Source organism: Oreochromis aureus, linkage group 9 (genome assembly GCF_013358895.1).
Source record: "Oreochromis aureus strain Israel breed Guangdong linkage group 9, ZZ_aureus, whole genome shotgun sequence".
NCBI lineage: Eukaryota > Metazoa > Chordata > Actinopteri > Cichliformes > Cichlidae > Oreochromis > Oreochromis aureus.
Window position 1 is genome coordinate 31,768,819 of NC_052950.1, and position 7,326 is coordinate 31,776,144.

At 39.7% G+C, this 7,326-nt stretch overlaps 1 long non-coding RNA gene across 1 annotated transcript; it reads left to right on the top strand.

The window, feature by feature from the left end:
- The first annotated feature begins 352 nt into the window (after positions 1-352).
- Positions 353-6,087, top strand: LOC120441950. The gene is made up of 3 exons (XR_005614410.1): positions 353-380; positions 4,722-5,316; positions 5,641-6,087. It is a non-coding gene; the product is annotated as an uncharacterized LOC120441950 (long non-coding RNA).
- Positions 6,088-7,326: the final 1,239 nt, after the last annotated feature.

A 7,326-nucleotide genomic window follows, 5' to 3' on the forward strand; every position in this document is an offset into this window, starting at 1 on the left:
AACACCACACACACACACACACACACACACACACATACATGTATATGTGTGTGTGTGTGTGTATATTAGTGTGTCGGCCCACTGTGCATTTGATTCTAATAACAGGCCTCAGTCTCTCCTGCTATACTGCTAAATTTTGTATCGGTGCTTAAACCTTTTGTGTTTGTTTCCAACAAGTTGCCAAAAATGTGTTCTTTTACTTGTCAGATGAACATATGAGACACTTTGACTCTTCAGTGCAGTGTGGAGCCTAACAAAGATCTGTTTTGTGTCCCAGCTGATCAGCAGGAGGAGAAGAGTCTGACGGAGCAGCAGAGGAACATTTTCAGCTACTTGGACTCAGCTCAGTCACAGAGAAAACAATAAGCTCAACACAGAAGGTGACAGACAGAGCAGGGCGATATGACCAGAAATATTTATCACGATATACATTTGAAAATTTGCGATAATGATATAACTGACGATATAATTGACGCGAGACAAAATACTTTACAACTCCACAACTTTATTAAAAAATCCCATCAATGTATTTTCACTTAAACAAACAGCTGTTTTTTATGTGTATTAAAGTTATATAAAAATTTAACAGTGCAAATGCAAATTCCTTGCTGACAGTTTAACCAAAAGGCATTTCCAGTGGAAATTGGCCGACATTTGCTCCGAGGAATTTGTATTTGCACTGTTAATATTTTTGGTCATATCGCCCTGCTCTACTTTCATGTGTTACTGTTTAGGCTTAAATTGGTTTGATGTTTGGTGCCTTTTTCTTAATGTAAAAAAACCCCTCAGGTTACAATCAGACATTTTTCTTCACTGAACCTGTTGGGTCTAAACTCAGACCCCGCTGTCTCCAGGACTTATTCCCATGAAAGAAAAAGAAGGCAACAGCGATCGATCGATTTACTTGCAAGGGAGGCCTCGTCGGGTATCTCAGAAACGCACTTCAATCTCATTAGCATGATTTTAAATGTATCTAAATCCAAATCTATGTCAATTAGAAGCAGATTAGTCAACAACCCTCAACTGAGTCTTTCCATAGCCAGTGTTAGAACACGTCACCCAGATTAAACTACTCGGCGTTACCATAAATCACCACCTTTCATGGTCTCAGCACATCGACTCTGTTTTTAAGAAAACAGGACAAGGCATAGCTATGGCTATGAAATGCTCTTTCTGTATCACTTCTTCAATTATGAAAGATGTCATTAATGCACTAGTAATGTCTCATCTGGAGTATTGTTCAATCATTTGGTCAGCAGCTAATAAGACAGATCTTAACAGACTTCAGTTAGTCCAGAATAAGGCGTCCAGATTAGATCTTCATACTATACTAATTAAAAATGGACCGATCCTCACCTCACAAAACGCGCTACTTGGCGTAACCCAGATTTGCTTATCAGAGAAGTATGTGTCACTTGATAGAGCGGCTGTTGTCTGCGAGACCTGTCGGCGAACTGGTGGAGCATTTGGAGCCTCACTACATGCTTTCAAACTGCAGCGTTTTTAATCTTAATCTCTTCCATACTGAGGCGAAAAGGAAGCGATTTGTCCCGTACTTCAGCTAGAATGGGGGAAAAAAGACTGGAGTTAGTCTGTGGCCTTAAGTTGCCGCTGCCTCTTCTTCTCTCATGTTTTCTAAGTAGCTGACAGCTGGTAACTGTGCAGGGGCGGGTCTAGCAAACCTTTGCCAGGGGGCAGGTAGGGCATTAACAAGAAAAGGGAGGCACAAAAAATACTTTTCTTTGTTATTTCATTTAAAGGACTAACTTTTAATAAATAATTATCTGAATCTTACAACCAAAGTGGTCATCTGATTAAATGTATAGAAATCCATTACTGTATATGGTAACTATTAAGTCTAATTTACACCCTGGTAAGCTATAGTCCTTTTTCCTTTGGGAAGGTACCATCTGTGCAGTCTGCAATTCTGTTGAAGAAACATGGTGAATCTATTTAATTATTGTAGAAACATAATTGATTATTTCTGTGCATTTGATGTACACGTGCATTAAATTAAAGTTGATTATGTCGATTAAGCATCATGAAAGGTGGAGGGCGGGGTGGTTCTGGGAGATTGTTGCTGGGAGTTGGCAACTCTATTAGTTAGGTTGTTTAATATTTCTGATAAGTACTCTTTAAAATACCAGAATAGGAAAGATGGTGCAGGTTTAAGTTTATTAGATTGATGTGTGTTGCTGAACTACAAAATATTTGAATACAATAGAATTCAATTTTATTGTCATTGCACATGTCACAGGTACAGGGCAACGAAATGCAGTTTGCTTCCATCCAGAAGTGCTTTAGCCATGATATAGATATATTACAATATATATTAGCAATAATATAGATATGTAAGTATATTACAGAAATGGGTCTATTATGGTATGTTATAATGTACACGGTATGAAGTATGTTATGAATATGCTATAACTATAAGTATGTACAGGCTGTAGTGAGTACAAGCTATGAACAGGATATAAATATGAAAAACTACAGAAATATGAGATATAAAGCTATACAGAAATGGGAAATATGCAAGTTTTAAACAGTTGTAGAATTAAAAATTATCATATTATACAGAATGATTATTTATACAGAATTATACAGTGGTGCAGTTAAGATAAGTGAGATATGTGGATAATTTCTACAGAGGCTATATAAAGTGCTAGTGGTTGTGAGTGGTGGTTCAGTCCATGTTATTATTGTGTGTCTGAGGGTACAGTTGTCCATTGTGTGTGTGTGTGTGTGGTGGTTGTGGGTGTGTGTATGTTCAGTCCATGAGTTTAACGTGGGTCAGATGTCAGGAGGCAGAGTTCAGGAGTCTGACAGCTGTGGGGAAGAAGCTGTTCCGGTACCTGGTGGTCTTAGTCCAGAGGCTCCTGTAGCGCCTCCCAGAGGGCAGGAGGGTGAAGAGTCCATGTGATGGGTGACTGGGGTCTTTGATGATTTTCCCAGCCCTTTTCAGACACCGCTTCCTGTAGATGTCCTTTATGGCAGGAAGCGGTGCTCTGGCGATGCGCTGGGCAGTTTTCACAACCCTCTGCAACGCCTTCCAGTCCGCGGCGGAGCAGTTCCCATACCAGACTGTTATACAGTTGGTCAGGATGCTCTCGATGGTGCAGCGATAGAAGTTCACCAGGATGTCTGAGGACAGGTGGTTCTTCCTCAGAGTCCTCAAGAAGAAGAGGCGCTGGTGAGCCTTCTTGACCAGCTTGGAGCAGTTGGTCATCCAGATGAGATCCTCGGAGATGTGGACTCCAAGGAACTTGAAGCTGCTCACACGCTCCACAGCCGTCCCCTTAATGTAGACGGGTGGATGTGGATCAGCATTCCTCCTGTAGTCCACGATGAGCTCCTTGGTCTTCTCGGTGTTAAGCAGCAGGTTGTTTGTGTCGCACCACTCAGCCAGACGATCCACCTCCTCCCTGTAGGCGTTCTCATCGTTGTCACTGATGAGGCCAATCACCGTGGTGTCATCCGCAAACTTAATGATGGTGTCAGAACCATCGGCAGGTCTGCAGTCGTGGGTGAAGAGGGAGTAGAGGAAAGGGCTCATTTGGTATAACGGAATAGCTTTAGTGTCTTGTTTTTAAAACTTGAGTATGGACTTATACAAAATGCAGCAAGATATTTATTTACATAACAGTTTTATTGATTACAAAAAACACTATATCGGATTCATATCGGTATCGGCAGATATCCATATGATATCGGAATCGGTATTGGACATTAAAAAGTGGCGTCGTGCCATCTCTAATACTAATATCGATAAAATGCATTATCAACTTTCTTGGCTTCCTGTACAGGCTCAAATATTCTATGGCTTACTTGTAGTTATAAAGAACGCAATTCTGTTAAACACACCACATTTATTTCTGCTCAGCTGCAGTATCCAGATGAAATACATAATGATATTACACGATTTTCAACAAACTGCAATTTAGTAAATCCTCGAGTTAAAAGTAACATTTTGTAAAACTGTTATATTTAGAGCAACTTTCAAGTGGAATAAATTGCCTTATACAATTAGAGAATTAGCAACTATTCAAAACTTCAGTGAACATTTAAAAGCCGATTTACAGAACTTTTAGTTGTTGTAAATATTGTAAGAGATGATTTGTTTTTGATATTTGTGTAATGTGTCTCAATGTTATTGATAATATTATTATTGTTATTATTGTTTTTTTGATTGTTTATATTTTAATTGTGAAACCTCACTGTGGATGTAAGAGCCAAATTATGTGGATATCTTGAATCCACTTTATTGTATAATATTTTATGTGATTGTATTTGACGGAAGATGAGCAACATCTGTTGTGGAAGCTAATGGGGTTCCTTTTGAATAAATAAATAAACAAACATAGGATTTATTATCACTGAATAATTATGTATAAATCTATAAAAATTATAGAAATATGTATTAGAAACAACAACTCTGTGTGTGTGTGTGTGTGTGTGTGTGTGTGTGTGTGTGTGTGTGTGTGTACAATCAGGAGGGATGGGCTTGATTTTGGTGTTGGAACAGTCATGAATTATTTTTACCACCAGGTTGGATGTGTGTTAGAACTACCAGCAGGTGTGGATAAGAGACCTTTAAGGTGTTTGGTGCCACACTCCACCTTCAGGTTTAAAACTAGTGTTAATGGAGGGAGTTTGAAGTTTGAGTTTGTTCCACGACTGCATTTCACTCACTGCCTCTGTTTGTATCTCTGTCACTGCAGGACCAACATGGAGCGAGAAGTCAGCGCTCTCAGGAGGCCGACAAACCTCACAGAAGAAAGGGAGAGAAAAAACACACCTGTGATGAGTGTGGGAAGGATTTTACTGAGAAGGCTAATCTAAAACGTCATCAGGTCATCCACACTGGAGAGAGACCGTTCAGCTGTGACTTGTGTGGGAAGTCTTTTTCCTGGAAGGGTTCCCTAAAAAAACACCAACTCATCCACAGTGGAGTTAAAGCGTACAGCTGTGATCAGTGTGGCAGAGCTTTTACTCAAATTAGCCACTTACAGAGTCATCTAGTTACCCACTCTGGAATTAAGGCATACAGCTGTGACATCTGTGGAAAAACTTTCAGCCGGAGAGGGCACCGAAATACACACTCACGCATTCACACCAGACATGTTGTGTACTGCTGTGAACAGTGTGGCAAAGAGTTTATAACAGACGCACAGTTACAAGAACACGTTTACCCACACTGAGGGACGACCTTATCAATGTGGCCTGTGTGAGAAGACTTTTAAAGCTCCACGTCATCTGAGAGAACACCAACAGATCCACACCAGAAAGAGACTCTACAAGTGCAGTTACTGTGAGGTATGTATTTATATTGTTATCTTGTCATTTTAGCCTGACTGTTTGGAACAACTCTGCTCATTAAACTGTGTTAGCATGTTAGCAATTCTACTGCATGGAAAAGCAGCTCTAAGTGATTATTCAGATTTTCATGTCAGTTATGATTTTAGTATTACTGTAGTATTATGGTGGTAGTATTGTAGTTATTGCAGCCCAGTAAACTGAGTGTGTTAACTGAAACAGTAAATGTAATTGGGCGTCTGCAGAGATGCTCTTTATTTCAGGCGACGTTCAGGATAAAAATGTTGAAGGACTGACTTACACTGTCTTTGTGTCTTTGTTTAGAAGCAGAGCGACACAGATGGATCCAGTTCTCAACCCTGTCATCACTGTGGTGGTGGGAAAGACTTTCGTTGTGACCTCTGTGGAAAAACTTTCAGTCGGCAAGCCGCCCTAAAAATACATCAACGTAGACACACTGGAGACAAACTGAAATACTGCAAAGAATGTGGGAGAAGCACCAAATCAAGTAGATTAAAACAACATGAACTGATTCACAGTGGGGTTAAAAAGCACCTCTGTGATCAGTGTGGGTCATCCTTCACCTCTGCATGGGAGCTTAAAACACACAAACGAGTCCACACAGGAGAGAAACCATACAAGTGCAGACACTGTGACAAAAGCTTCTCACAATCAAGTAGTCATAACAATCATGAACGTGCACACATGGAAGGAAACTACAGCTGTGACCAGTGTGACAAGAGCTTCAGGAATCTCAGTTCATACTCCAAACACAAAGCGATCCCACGTTACTAATAAACTGTTTCACTGTTACCAATGTGCCCAAACATTCACCTCATTGTCTGCTCTGTGCAAACATCAGCGTGATCACTCAGGGCTGTAATCACTCCCATCACTGGATCACAGTGAATCTGAAGAGACAGAAAGATCCTCTGGTTTCAGGGTCAGACTCAAAAAGCTTGAGATCAGGCTCCACAGAGTTCAGATAGAATCATTTAAACTTGTGTTGAACTGAACTGGTTACTGGGCTGAACTTCTACTTAATACAGATTTACATGGGATCTTATTTTCTGTCATTTTACTCAGTCAGTTTTATTAGTTTTTTTTCTCTGTCCTGGTTTTGCTCGTCTGTAAATAATCGAAACTCAGTCAAATAGTTCATTGTTCTCCAGCAAAACGTTTTGGAAACTCATGTTTAACCTTTAAAACTCTGACATGTTTTAGCACACAAGGCTTCATCGGGGAGTTCACTCATGATTGGACCATGAGAATAAAGGTTTTTAGTTCTTTCAAAGAGAGTCTTGGAGATGTTTGATGTTTTTGCTTTTTCTGAAACCACCTGAAAGAAAAACTATTTTTCTTGCTTTATGTAGTGTGGAAGTTTTTAATGTTTCTTTCATCTGTGATGTTCTTGAATGTGTTGACATGAAGATGGTACAAATAAACTGTCCTTTCAGCTTTAGCTAATTTATTCAATATTTATGGATGTAGCACAGCAGCAGTTTCTTGATTAACACATGGAGGGCTCGGGATCTGATGGTAAATAATGTTTTGTGTCCTTGTACACATCATACAGCTCAGCTGTTCCACAGATGTCAGGTTTACACAGTGGGATGGTTTGTAAGAACGCAGCTCTCCTGTGGATAAATACTTACTCTTAGCCTCAGGACCTCACACAGTCCCAGCAGGTTCGGTCAGAAGATTTATACCTTTTTCATTTCTATATGATTCTTCTTGCATCTAAACAAAGATGATTATAATGATGATGAGTCATTTATGAAAAAAGAAGCAAAAACAATATTGTTGTATGAGGATTTTTATGGCAGATTTTGTGCATCAACATTTTTGTACATGAAAATGTTAAAAGGATGCAAAGGAGGAGGAGGGCACAAGAACTCAGCACGTGATACTGACTGGAAGCAACACAGCTGCTGTTGACAAAGCAGCAGAGTCAGATATGAATGCGTACTGAATTCATCGTGTAAATATACCAGATTTATCCACATACGC